Consider the following 14,023-nt stretch of genomic DNA (forward strand, 5'->3'; position numbering starts at 1 on the left):
GAATTAAATGCCCAATTTGGGGAGAAAACACTTCTGGTGTAAGAAAAAGGAAAAGCTTAAGAAAACACTTCCTGATAATACCAACCTTTCTTTCATCATCCACTGCATTTGATAGAAATTAATGTTTTAGAGTTTTTACCTTTGACACTTTTATTCCTTGTACCCACTGCTTCTGGTCTCAGAGCCCTGCTGCTGCCCCTGCGGCTGAGCGAGTGGCTCAGATGCAGGCCATCAGGGGTGTGGTGGTGGGAGACGGAGCTGTAGGTGAAACTTGCCTACTGATCAGTTACACAACCAATGCATTTCCTGGAGAATATATCCCTACTGTCTTTGACAATTATTCTGCCAATGTTATGGTAGATAGAAAACCAGTGAATCTGGGCTTATGGGATACAGCTGCTCAAGAAGATTATGACAGATCATGCCGCCTATCCTATCCTCAAACAGATGTGTTCTTAATTTGCTTTTCCCTTGTGAGTCCTGCATCATTTGAAAATGTCCGTGCAAAGTGGTATCCTGAGGTGCGGCACCACCGTCCCAACACTCCCATCATCCTAGTGGGAACTAAACTTGAACTTAGGGATGATAAAGACACGATCGAGAAACTGAAGAAGAAGCTGACTCCCATCACCTATCTGCAGGGTCTAGCTATAGCTAAGGAGACTGGTGCTGTAAAATACCTGGAGTGCTCGGCGTTCACACAGTGAGGCCTCAACAGTGTTAGACGAAGAGATTCAAGCAGTCCTCTGCCCACCTCCCGTGAAGAAGAGGAAGAGAAAATGCTTGCTGTTGTAAATGTCTGAGCCCCTTGTTCTTGGTCCTGTCCCTTTGAATCTTGTACACTTTGCTTTAAAAAAGGTGGAGCCTTCACACTCAGTGCCAACTTTTTGTTACAGATTAATTTCTCCATAAAACCATTTTTAACCAATTAGTAATTTTAAGGTTTTGTTTGTTCTAAATGTAAGAGTTCAGAGTCATATTATATTCAGATTTAGACCTAAAATGACAAACTTTCTTAAAATCTTATTTTTCAAAAGCCATATTCTTGCTCAGATTAAGAGTTGCCAAAATACCTTCTGAACTACACTGCATTGTTGTGCCAAGAACACCGAGCATTAAACTGTGTAAAGACCTTCGTCTTTCAGAAGACTGTAGCTTCTGTAGTTACTAGATGCAGACACTTGCTAAGTAGTTTTCAGATGTGTAAAGCAGAACAGCCTCCTGAATGAAGCGTTGCCATTTAACTCACCAGTGATTTATCAGCCCATGTTCATGACGTAACATTGTGCCGTAATGGAATGGGTGTAACATCTCAGCTCTTTGGATAAGTCTTTTTGATTTCATAGTGAATTTTCTAAAAATTAGTTGACCAGCTTTTGCTGAGATTTTGAACAGAACTCATGTGTCTCCTCTAATGAAGTATTCTGTTTAGTTGTGGGTATGCTGGGTGGGGTGTGTGTGATCAAAGGACAAAGACAGTATTTTGATAATATTTGAGTAGCAGTTTCTGTATACGTGATATCTATACAAGGTATAACTGCAAGATGTTCTTATTCACATTGTGGAGAACTTTTAGGTGCACATTGGCAAAGTGCTTGCAGGTTAAGAAATGAATCATGGTGGGTCGCTGGATTTTCTGATTATTTGCACTCTTAGTATAAACATGAAGTCATTGGCATTTATATGGGAAAAATAGTGCTATTAGCCCCAAAATATTTCAGGTTACATATTTTCTGTCACTGATTTCCCCTTCTCTCTATAGGAATTATAGAAAAACATTTACTATAAAGCCTTACTAAAGTAATTTTCAGGATCAATTACTCCACATGAATGTTAATTAAACCAACAAAACATGGTTTATGATTAAGGTGGCATCATGTTTTGATCGAATAATCATGTTCATTGAGATACAAATTAATATTGTGCATATGTATCTATTACCACAGATCTTATTTCTAGCTTACTAACGAGAACACATGAATGAATTCTGAAACTGTTAGCAGTAGTTAAGTTTACAAACTTAGAATCAGCAAGATCCAGGCTCAAATCCCAACTTCCCATAATATTCGCCAATGACTTATTTTTTCGAAGCCTCAGTTTCTCTTTTTGTGCAATGGTATTTATAAGAGTAACTATTTCACAAGGTTTCTATAGGGATTGGAAAAAGTGATGTATGAAAAATACTTAGTATACTGTATGTTAATTCTTATCATGTTTTATTTCCTTTCCCATTATGAAAAGCATTTTCAAAGGTGTATATTGTTTAGTTGTTTTCCACCAGAAAGTTTAAGAAACTTTCAGTTTGATTAATTGGCATTTTTGAAATCCCTTTCATTTGAACTATTTGGAGTATTTCTTTAGGAAAAATTTTCATAGGAGAAGAATGCAAAATAAATATTACTCTAGGCATGTAGTACTTTAACAAAACAGATAATTTTTATCTACCTCTGCTCCTGAATACAGTCTATTGGTGCAGAGTGTGTGCCTCTTTAGATAAGAGGCAAACTTAGATAAGGGCTCTCCATGACTTATGCTAAGGAAGACAAGAGATAATTTGTGAACCTAAAAGGAATTGGACCTATCTCAAGTCTGTTCTTCAGACCTTAATATTTTTGTTTTTTGAAATCTAAAGACAAGAAAGATATAGAACTAGAGGGGTAAACAGAAAGTCAAGGGTGTAAAGCCACATAGTGCCAGGACTTAAGCAGTCTTCCAGATAACAAATCAAATTTATCAGTTCACAGCTGCAGAGAATTTTGAATGTAGGTGCAAGTTTTCCAAGGCTTTATGTGATTTTTTTTTTGTCTTTACCACTCTCCACCACAGGATTAGGGTCTCATTTCATATCACCAAAGTTTTATAGTTGAACTCCTATGCCATTTACTTACAACGCTTTAATGACAAAACATACTATATCTGATATTAAAGTGATTTTTGGTTCTACTAGGCTATAGCTTCCTTGAGGACATGGATTATTCCTGATCCATTTTTGTATCTATTACAGAGTCTATCATTGTGCCTTCTAATATTTAAGCTGCTGATCAATGTGTTTCAATGAGTTGGAAATAATATCAATGAGTTATTTGAATTCAGGAAATACATAGAGTTCATGGTACATTGCCTGGCATTGAGTAAATATTTCTCCTCATTGTAGCTTCTGTGATAGTTTTTGCTATGTGGGTGTATCAGTCCATTTTCACACTGCTGATAAAGACATACCTGAAACTGGGAAAGAAAAGAGGTTTAATTGGACTTACAGTTCCACATGGCTGGAGAGGCCTCAGAATCATGGTGAGAGGAAAAAGATGCCTCTTACATAGTGGTGGCAAGAGAAAAATGAGGAAGAAGCAAAAGTGGAAAGCCCTGATAAACCCATCAGATCTCATGAGACTTATTCACCATTATGAGCATTGCACAGGAAAGACTGGCCTCCATGATTCAATTGTTCAGTAAGAAGGGGTTCTATAAGAAAAGCACTTAACTAAGTTAGCGACCCTCCCCTGGATCCCTCCCACAACACATGGGAATTCTGGGAGCTACAATTCAAGTTGAGATTTGGGTGGGGACACAGCCAAACTCTATCAGTGGGTGTGCAGGTGAGTCCAGATATTCAAAAATAAATTTATATATGGGGATAACAGTACCATAAATATACATTTATTAAGAATACAAGAATCTTGCACAACCTAAAATGATTTAGATTACTGAAGAAGAGGATCTTATGAATCTCATTCCTCTACAATATCTAAGTGTCAGCAGAGTACTATTAATAAAAAGTTATGCTCACTTAAACCCAAATGTTATTTTAAACCATTCACTGTGGAAAATAGAATACATTTCCAAGATTTCTTTTAATTATCAAAAGTATTCCAAAATCCTGCAGGGGAAGATATAAAATTGTTAGTGGGTCAGGGACTGGAAAATGTCTGTGTGCTTATATTTAGGCATCATCATCAACCATGGTAAAATAATCAGTATCTTAAATAAAGTGAGAAAAGGAAATGACAGCTGTCTGTGTCATTCTCATCACTAGGAGTCTTCTCAGCTGATCACCCTGCCTTCTACTTTACTTTTTCATCCCTAATAATTGTGGCTTACCAGCATGTTCTCTATTACATCCTTAGGTCCAACTCATGGGCTAAACTCATTCACAACTCACATCAGCTTTTCAGCTCTGTGTACTCCTTAGGAATCTCTCAGAATGCCTTTGCCTTGGCTTTCTCGTAGAACAATATTCCTTTGGAAGAAAAATCCTGGCTGGATCCCTGTTATCATCTAGTTCACTTTCATTTGATGAAATCCTAGATCCCTCTTTTAGGGAAGCATTCAACTGACTGAAGTTGAAATAGAGTAAATTTATCTGTATATGGTACATGTGAAATGGCTCTTATTCTGTGGCATCCTGAAAAGTAGTGGTGGCTTAGGTTGCTGTGTGTTTGAAACTAGCTCATCATGAAGGCAGGTGCCTGATGAAGAATAGAAGAATGCTTTTCAGTATAAACACATTTCTTTAGTGTTACATCAGTGAAACCAGGCTTGGGAGTAAGACGCCCTGGGTTCAAGTGCTGTGGATGCTGTGGATACCTTGCTCCATTGCACCTGGGCCCACCTGAGCTTACCTGCAGCTGTGATGAACAGTTTCCTGCATGCTGATTCTCACCTCAAGTAGGGTGGTTCTCCACTACTCACCTGAGGCTTTCACTAGAGCCTTGGGTGCTTACTCTGTGGCTCAGAAGTGCAGGGGAGTTAAGGTCCCCAAGGGCAACCCTCTATACATGAGGAATGGGACATAGTGGATGGAAACACAGTCGTCCAGTTCCTGAGTGGGATAATTCAGAGGCCTACTCCACAAGGTTTCTTGGAAGCTCCCCAGCAAGACTGAGCCCTAGCTGCCACACTAGTAGTCCATTCATTCATGTATCTTTATTATATTTTTTCTTCCTTATCTCACTTTCCCTGTTTTCTCACTCAGATTTCTGAGGGTCACTTCTTAAAGAAGCTACCTGAACCCAAGTCTGTCTTGAGATTTGCTTTGAGAAGAACTCAGACTAAGACATGATCCTAACTATACACTAACTAGTTTGAGACTTTGAGTAGGTTATTTGATTGTTCTAAGTTTCTTGACCTGTCAAATGAGACAGTTGGACTAAATGGATAATTTTGAACATTAAAATATAAAAATAGTTAAAAGTGATGAATACATTTTTAGGTAGTTTACAGGGTTTTATTGTTTGTTTGTTTGTATGACAGACATTTACTTGTTTGTAGATCACTGAGGCATATTCTTGACATCCTGGGTTTCCTTAGAGCATGATTTTAGAATAACTGCACTAGATGATTTTTAAGGCTCATGGAATTTTGGGATTCCAATAACGAATAAAGATCCTTGAGGAACTTTCTACCTCCACCCTAATCTCTTAGGCTATTTCCCAAACTCCAAACCCACAAACATCCAGCTTAGAATCTTGCATCCCCACACCATCTGTGTGCCCATTACCAATTGGTTGTGCAAGTGTGCACACACACATGTGCACATACGTGCATGTATATTTCCATATTCCAAAAAACAAATAAGAAATATAATATCCTGGTTTGTGGCATTCTATCGTTTCCCAGAAATTTTAGTATAAAGAATATAAATTCTGATGATATGCTGGGTGCTGATGGGGGCAAAAAAAGTTGACCTCATTTAAAAATTTGTTTTTACTCTATCATAAGGGTTTCAGACTTTTTTTTCCTTCTATTTCATATAGAGAAACAATTTACGTAATATTTTCAGCTTGAATACAGACCATATGTATATGGAACTTATAAATGCAGTTATATACCACATAATGATGTCTCGGTCAACAATGGATTGCATACATGACAGGGATCCTGTAAGATTATAATACTGTGTTTTTACTGTACCTTTTCTGGTGTAGATACACAAGTACTTACTACTGTGTTACAGATGCCTGCAGTATTCAGTTCAGTAACATGCTATACAGGCTTGTAGCCTAGGGGCAGTAGGCTATACCACATAGCCTAGGATTATGTAAGTACACTCTACGATGTTCACACATTGACAAAATTGCCTAATGACACATTTCTCAGAATGTATCCCCATTGTTAAACAATACATAATTATATTTTAGGGAGTCTGTGTGCTATAAAATTTTTTTTTCCAATTTCAAATCTTTGTTATTTATATAATTCTCAAAGGTTGTTTTCCTGCCTGCATCAAGGTATTTTGACTAGATTTTTAAAATAAAATTATTTGTCTTAGAAGTATCGATAGGCCTCTTTATTTCCTCCCTTCCCACACTTTTTGCCTGTGCTGGGATCTGAACTTTGATCAGCCTGTATTCCCCTGTTATTTTTCTCAGAATACATCAGTACATTCCATTGCCAATCTTTCTAGAGACACTTTCTCCTCATCTGGACCTTTGTTTAGCTTGTACAAATACACAGGAATAAAAATCATTTCTTGGCATTTTTACTTTCTGAAGAAATAGTTTTTATCTCATTTCTATTGTTCATCAAATCTTTGCCTTCATAATCACATGGTTTTTCTTTTTTTTCTTTAAGATAAATGGAACAGAGAATCAGATCCAAGAATTAAATTTGAAGAAGAGGTAGAATAACCTCTACCCAAGTTTCTGACAAATGTACATATCTAGGTAACATGTTTACAGGTTCTGTTAGGAAGGATTATTTCTCCTGAAGATTGTTCTTAGTGCTGTTAGTGCACCATTTCTTAGTGAACCTGAAAGTCAGTGAGAAGAAAATAATTTATATAACTGTCTCAACCCAGAACCAGAGTCCTATATTTCCAGCAGTGGGGATGGTTGTAAATTCCTTTTACAAATTCTTTATTTATCCAGCAATTTTCTGCAGTGTTTCAATATTTTGAAACAGAGGACAGCCTAATGGCTATTTAACATAGAGAACATAGAGAACACGTATTTTCCTTTCCTAGGTGGTTTTCTTTGAGCCATTCAGCTGTGCATATAGCCCTTTACACTGCTTTGTTTCTGAATGCCAAGTGGTGCATTCTACCACATGACTTCATCTCAGTGTAATCCGACTCAAACCATGAAGGCTGAGGAATGTGTCTCTTATCCCCCGCACCTGAGTATGAGTTCCTACAAGACAAGAACTCATCTCTCAGAACTGAGCATTCCCCACACCTGAGTATAAGTTCCAACAAGGCAGGAGCTCATCTCTCAGAACTGAGCAGCACGTTGGGTGTGTGGTGGGCCCCTAATATGTGCTGGTTGAATGCATCACCAGATTACTAGAACATATGTTTCAGAAGTTGCTTTAGATGAGGCTTCATTAGGAACTTTCTGAATGTCTCAAGATATTGTGATTTGGCTGCTTTTCAGAAACTTGGAGCAGCTTTTTGGTTGTTTCCAGTTCCATGCATCAATTATGTGTCTGAAGTTTCTCTCCTACTGTGCGTGGCTTTGATGCCACCCCAAGCTTTGAGCTTTCTGTATTTCCTTGTCAGAATATAACACTTTATCTCATTCTTGGTCTGGCCTGTTCACCTCAGACACTGATGTGAAAAACAAAATCCTTTTCATTTACTTTCCCTCTGTCGTGTGCATCCCCATGTTTAGCTGTGGTCATATCGAGTATCAGCCCACACCCTGCAGAAATGATCAAAGGTCCTGTGATAGCTGCCAGGACAGTGGTATACTCACCACAGACTAGTTTGGGGACATTCCAGGCAGGGGAACAACTATTTTCCCTCCTGTTTTAGTTCCAAGATCCTTCAGCAAATGAAGCCAGCATGTCTCTGCATTGTGTTTTATATTATTTCTGGGCAGGAATCACTATGATGTGTTATTCCTGTTAGCACCAATGTTCCTAACAGTTGGCCAGCATATAGCCATAGGTAGAGGAGTCGACAAGTCTCACATGTTTTTCTTCACTTTGCTTCTCCCTATTTTTCCCTTCTGTGGACTTCTCTCGGCACATTTCTTTCTAAATTGTTTTTGTTCTTTATTATCTCATCATGACATCTATCGAAAGATGTTGCCAGGTCAAGATCTTAGGGTGGTGGATAACCCCTAGAGCCTCCTTAGAGTCACATATTCAGTTAGGATCTGCTTTAGGGTATTAGGAATAGTGAGGTAGCCCCAGTAAAATTTCTACATTTGTTTTCTTCCTGTTTCACGAGTCACCTCCAGTTTGCCTTTACAGATGACAATGAGGTTGGACAGGGCCTTTCCCTTCTCATTAGCTATATTTTTAGATGGTGACAGATGACAACAATAAAAATAATTATCTGCTGCATGCTAAATCGGTGCCAGGCAATGTTCTTTGTCTTGTACATGGATATTTTGTTTAATTCCCACAGTGACTGTATGGATTAAGTGTTATTCACCTAATTTCTTCAGAGGCTTCTAGTTGCTGTTCTTGTATGCTTACTAACCTGATATTTATGGCCTATTCCTGTCATAACATGTTGATTTTCTGAGCCTTATTAACTTTCTCCTCATTTTAAAAATATCACATTTATTGTATACCCTATTGATTGATGGAGATGAAGAGGAGGATTATAACTATATTATTTCATTTTCCCATTCAATGATTTTGATGCTTCCTATAAATTCAAGGTGGCAAAGGGAAAGAAAGGTAAAATGCATGTGGAACCATTTCTCTTTTGTTTTCGCCTTTGTAAGGATACCATCCTTCCATAGTTTCTCCTTACTCCTGTTTTTCTCATCCATCTCATCCCAGCCCTAACCACAGCTTCACATCTCTCTCACCCCCTTTCCCAACTTGTCTTTCAAACATGTGACTTACTGCTAATTCCCTTGGTTAGTTGATGAATACTCTCAGAAACAGAGCAGTGAAACAACTTGCCAAGTTTACAGAAATTAGAAATACACCAGAGAAATAAATGAGCATTGGAGCTTATCCTTCTGATTTGAGCCCAGCTCAAATCTTACTGCCTCTGTGGAATCTTCCTTGAGTCCCCCTCCACTTTCTCTAAAGGCAGAGTTATTCCCTCCTGCCTCTGTTATCTTGGGTCACTTTATATATCCCCCAGCACAACATTTATCTCAGGATATTATGACTGGAGGTTTATTTCTTTTCGCTGTTAGATCATGAGGCTCGTTATGGCAATCACTATGACACTTCTCCATGTATACCTTGGGTCTAGAATAGTGCTTGGCACATGGTAGATGCTGGATAAGAGTTTGTTCTGTGAAAACTACATCCATGCTCTACAGTTGGCTGCTATTGTATTCTTGTTTTCTGAGGTCCTGCTTCATACGGATCCTGTTGTTTAGTGGGTACTGACCAATAGAGTAGGGTACCCTTATTGACTCAGAAAAATATATAAGACAATGTGTGTCCTAATCCCAGAAGTTTTATAACAAAGATTCCAATTTTAAGTTCAAAGATTCCAATTTTAAGTTCAAAACCTTCAACCAAAACCAGGCCTAAATCATTCATGGAATCTCCTTTACAAATCTCCTTTACAAAAACTATAAAATGAGTTTAAACATGAAGGCCAAATTTTAAGATGAAGAGTTTTGTATTTATGGCTGAGGTTTTCTCAAGGCAGTGAGAATTTTGTGCACACACACACGTATTTGCTGCTAGAGGTTATTTTATGTGGTTTTGTAGGCTTTCAATTTACATATAAAATATTACCAAATTGTTTACCTCCATGAATTTGTGACATAATTTCAGCTTGACCTGTGGTAACTTTCCCTATGTAGGTACAGAAGGAGACACACCTTTATCCCAGATTTTAACTCATAAGCAGAAGTAAGTTACTAAAGGAGTCAGGAGAGAAGAAAAAGAGAAATGGCTATGCTTCTAATAGAAGAAAGCAAGCAAACATTGATTTAATCAATTGATACACTTTTAAGTAAGAGAACAGATGTTTTCTGTTAGGTCCCTGGTGAAAATTCAGTAGGCGCCAGTGATACTTTAGGACCACTGGCTTCTGATAAAAATTGAAAGGAAGGTCTGGGCTGTTCTTGCTAAATGGGCTTTTGCACAGCAGGCCTGTCACTGTGGTATGACTTTTCTCTTGAATGGGAGTTAGCACTCCCTTCCTTGTGCATTCATGCTCACTTTCTCACTTCCCATTCACATTTACCTTGTATCCCTTAGAATAGGATATTTTGCTTCTCTTATGTTATTTGAAAATATTAATTGGAAAGAATTATATTTTCTACCTATTTGGGTCCAGTTTTCTGGCCCAGCAGAAACACCTATAGTGTCTTCTGACCTTCCGTGGGTTATAACCTTTCTGAGCAGTTGAGCTTCAGAAGTGGGTGAGGTGTCTGTCTCCTGATGCTGTCTTCATAACCTACCCAACTCCCTGAGCTTTGCTATGGAAACATTAACCAGAACCCCACTCACTAAAACTTCAAAGGCTTCCTCTGAAGGTTTCTGAGTCTACATTCTCCAAAATGCCAGCTTTTCTTTTTCAGCTTCTTGAAAATCACTTGCAGTAATATGAGCCTTTTCCTTCTCATAAACACCCCAATTATGTTCATATTCTTGGAATTTTGTAGCTGAACATGATTTGTTCTTATGCTTCAAGTAATACCTCATCTTCATTGTCATTCTTTTTTCCTAATTAGCCACCCTCTCACCCATCACTTGACAAACAACTCTGCGAGACTCGAAACTCCTTATGATTGGGAAATGTCCTATATGATTTTAGGTCCTGGGCAGAGCGTGGCTCCTAGTATGTCAGGGGTGTCCAGCAAATGTTTGTTGAATGAAGCCAGATGTTTCTTTCATACTGACTTATTAAAACCCGTGTTTAGGCAGGCTACCTTAGTCCATCATAAACTTCCTACTGAAGACATCAAGATAGCTAGATAGTCAAAGAAATGTGTTCCTTGGTCATATTTACCATAATGAATTCTCCTCTTATTGACCATGCATTTTGCATTATCTGATCTATACATCCATTTGGTCTATACATCCACTTGCTTACAATTAGTCTGTATTGAGCAACAACAATAATAATATCTAGAACTACACAATGATTATTCTTGCAGAATAAACTAGCCTTGAAAATTAATATAGCACTAGCATGCTAAGAAGGAATTTTACCATCTAGTAAGTCTATTCTATGGGAGATGAAATAAGTGACCACTTTTTGATATCTGCCCAGAAAAATTGGCACCTACTTGGAACAGTATTCTATTGCTTGACTAAATTAAGCGGAGGGATGACAAGGATACTATTGACACAAGAAAACTCTTCCATAGTTTCCTTCCCAATGCATCTGTACTGGGGTTTTTCTGATTTTCACCCCTCAGTCTCATCCTTTATCCTGTCCTTCAAACTAAAACATCTGTGGTAGGAGCTGGTGAGTGTTTCTGAAGCAGGAGTCCGAGGAATGCTTATTTGAATGGGGTTGACTTCTTGCCCTCCCCCAGGGGCAGAGGTGTTGATGGTTTCCATCAGTAATGACCTCATAGGAAAGCTGTGTGCATTGCAAATACCACCTCTACACCTGGCACAGATTCATGAAGAAGCTAGAGACTGAGTATAGGTGATCATCAAGACAGAATTAGTCTTTCTCCAATCTGGGCAATTTGTTGGCCCCAATCTGGAAGCACATTGGGAAAAATCATAGCAGAGTCTGTTTAAACTGTATCATCCCTCTGGAAACAGAGACACCTGATTTCCCAGGCTTTATTTAATATTTAATGTGCATAATTTAGAAATGTTAAAATAACTTTACTCCTTCTTAAAAATCTCACAGTTAGTTACTTATTATCTCTGCATGCATTACCTCATTAACCAACCCACATTTGGCAAACAACCGCTATGAGGTAAGCACTATGTGAGCAACAGAAATACAAGGGAGAGGAAAACCAGAATTGCCCCTGCCCTCGTGAAGCCTTTAGTCTATGAGAGAGATAGATCTCAATTAAATAATCACACAATTGTACAAATGGAGATAAATATGATGAAAGGAAAGCATGTTCTCAGAAAACATCTAGCAGAACAACTTTCATATAGTTTTGGGTCAAGGAAGGATTGTCTGAGCTACAACATTTAAAGGAAGAATGGAAGCTAACCAGATGAAGTGGGTAGAAAGCAGAACTTTCCAGGCATAGAGAGCAATATGGGCTATGAGACCCTGTTGCAGGAAGCAGCATGGAATATTCAAGAAGTGTGTAAACATGGTTCAGATGAATCTTGAAGGGTATGCAGGTGCAAACCATTGTTCAATCAAGTTTAGCCTAAAGCTGCTCCTTACATGTTTTAAGTGTGGCCTAAAGGATTTTCTGTACATTGTGAACTAGAACAAGTAGAGGTGTAAACAGACCATAGCCTACACTTGCGACAATCATTGAGATTCAGCCAATCAAATGTAGCCAATTGCTCAAACTGTGTTCAAATAAGGCAAACCCCAAACTGTAACCAATCCAGCTGTTTTTGTACCTCACTTCCATTTTCTGTACATCACTTTCCTATTTCTGTCCATAAATCTTCTTCCACCACATGGCTGCGCTGGAGTCTCTGAGCCTACTCTGGATTGAAAGGCTCCCCGGTTTGTGAATCGTTCATTGCTCAATTAAACTCCTTTAAATATAATTCGGCCAAAGTTCTTATTTTATCATCATGCAGATATTTGTTATCTTCCTTTTTTTTTTTTGATAAGCTGGTTGGTTTCAACTCCATTCCAGTGTCCCAGTAAAAAATCCAACTCCAAGTGGAGGGCAGAGAGACTTGATGAGCAGATGACTGTGGCTGAACCTTTGCCTCTTTCTAGCACTGTGTAGGTAGCAATAATAAAACCTGTCATAGAATGGGGAATACTAGGCAGAGAGGAAATGCAGCCAATTAGCTTATCTATTTTCTTTCTATTGTTGGGGCTGGATCCTTAGAAAGAACAACTTCTCTACAAAGGGGACAAAGGGGACATCATATTCTTTCAGGCAAGAACAACTGTAGCTCATACCTTTTGTTCCAGTATAATATATAATATATATTATAAGTCCCTCCCTTTTGTTACAGTTAGTTACATTTTCTTTTGTGAGATTCTCAGTAAAAACAAAGACCAACAAATAAAAACCTCCTTCAAAAAATTGGTTGCAAAAAATGTATCTAAATCTTCACTCCTCCATGTATGAACACATTCTGTAATAAAACTTTGAAGCTCCTGTCATGATGAAGTGGAGTCTATTTTCCCACAATTTGAATCTGGGCTGTCCTCATGACTTTCTTTAGCCAATAGAATGCTGTGGAGGTGACTGTACTGAGTTCTGAACCTAGACTTCCAATGACCTTGCATAGTTCTGCCCTTCTTTCTTGGAATCCTGCCCTGCATGATAACAAACTAGGCTGTTGTGATGGAGGATAAGGGACCATGTGGAGCAAAGCTGAATTGTCCTAACTATCTCCCTGGACCAACCAATCAGGCTATCTCCCTGGCCTGCTAGTTGACTATAGATGCTTGTGCAAGCCAAGATCACTTAGTTGAGTCTGGCATAAATTGTACCAGCAGACTCATGAGCTGAATAAATCGTTCTTTTAAGTCACTAAACTATAGAATAATATTATGCAGAAAAATAATTCCTAGTGATTACTTATTTTTATTTTATTTAATAATTTATTAAGTTATTCACAAAGTAGTTGAGTACTTTCTATATGCAAACCACTGTTTTAGGCTTTAATGGGATAAGTGAATAAATAGATGTAGTCAGGCCGGGCGCGGTGGCTCAAGCCTGTAATCCCAGCACTTTGGGAGGCCGAGGCGGGCGGATCACAAGGTCAGGAGATCGAGACCACAGTGAAACCCCGTCTCTACTAAAAATACAAAAAATTAGCCGGGCGCGGTGGCGGGCGCCTGTAGTCCCAGCTACTCAGGAGGCTGAGGCAGGAGAATGGCGGGAACCCGGGAGGCGGAGCTTGCAGTGAGCCGAGATCGCGCCACTGCACTCCAGCCAGGGCAACAGCGTGAGACTCCGTCTCAAAAAAAAAAAAAAAAAAAAAAAAAAAAAAAAAAAAAAAAAATAGATGTAGTCACCATCTGCAA

General features: G+C 38.5%; 1 pseudogene; it reads left to right on the forward strand.

The window, feature by feature from the left end:
- The first annotated feature begins 213 nt into the window (after window positions 1-213).
- LOC105486432 (ras-related C3 botulinum toxin substrate 1 pseudogene) lies at window positions 214-722 on the forward strand (annotated as a pseudogene).
- The last annotated feature ends 13,301 nt before the right edge of the window (window positions 723-14,023 follow it).

The sequence above is a fragment of the Macaca nemestrina genome, chromosome 3, assembly GCF_043159975.1.
Source record: "Macaca nemestrina isolate mMacNem1 chromosome 3, mMacNem.hap1, whole genome shotgun sequence".
Lineage (NCBI taxonomy): Eukaryota > Metazoa > Chordata > Mammalia > Primates > Cercopithecidae > Macaca > Macaca nemestrina.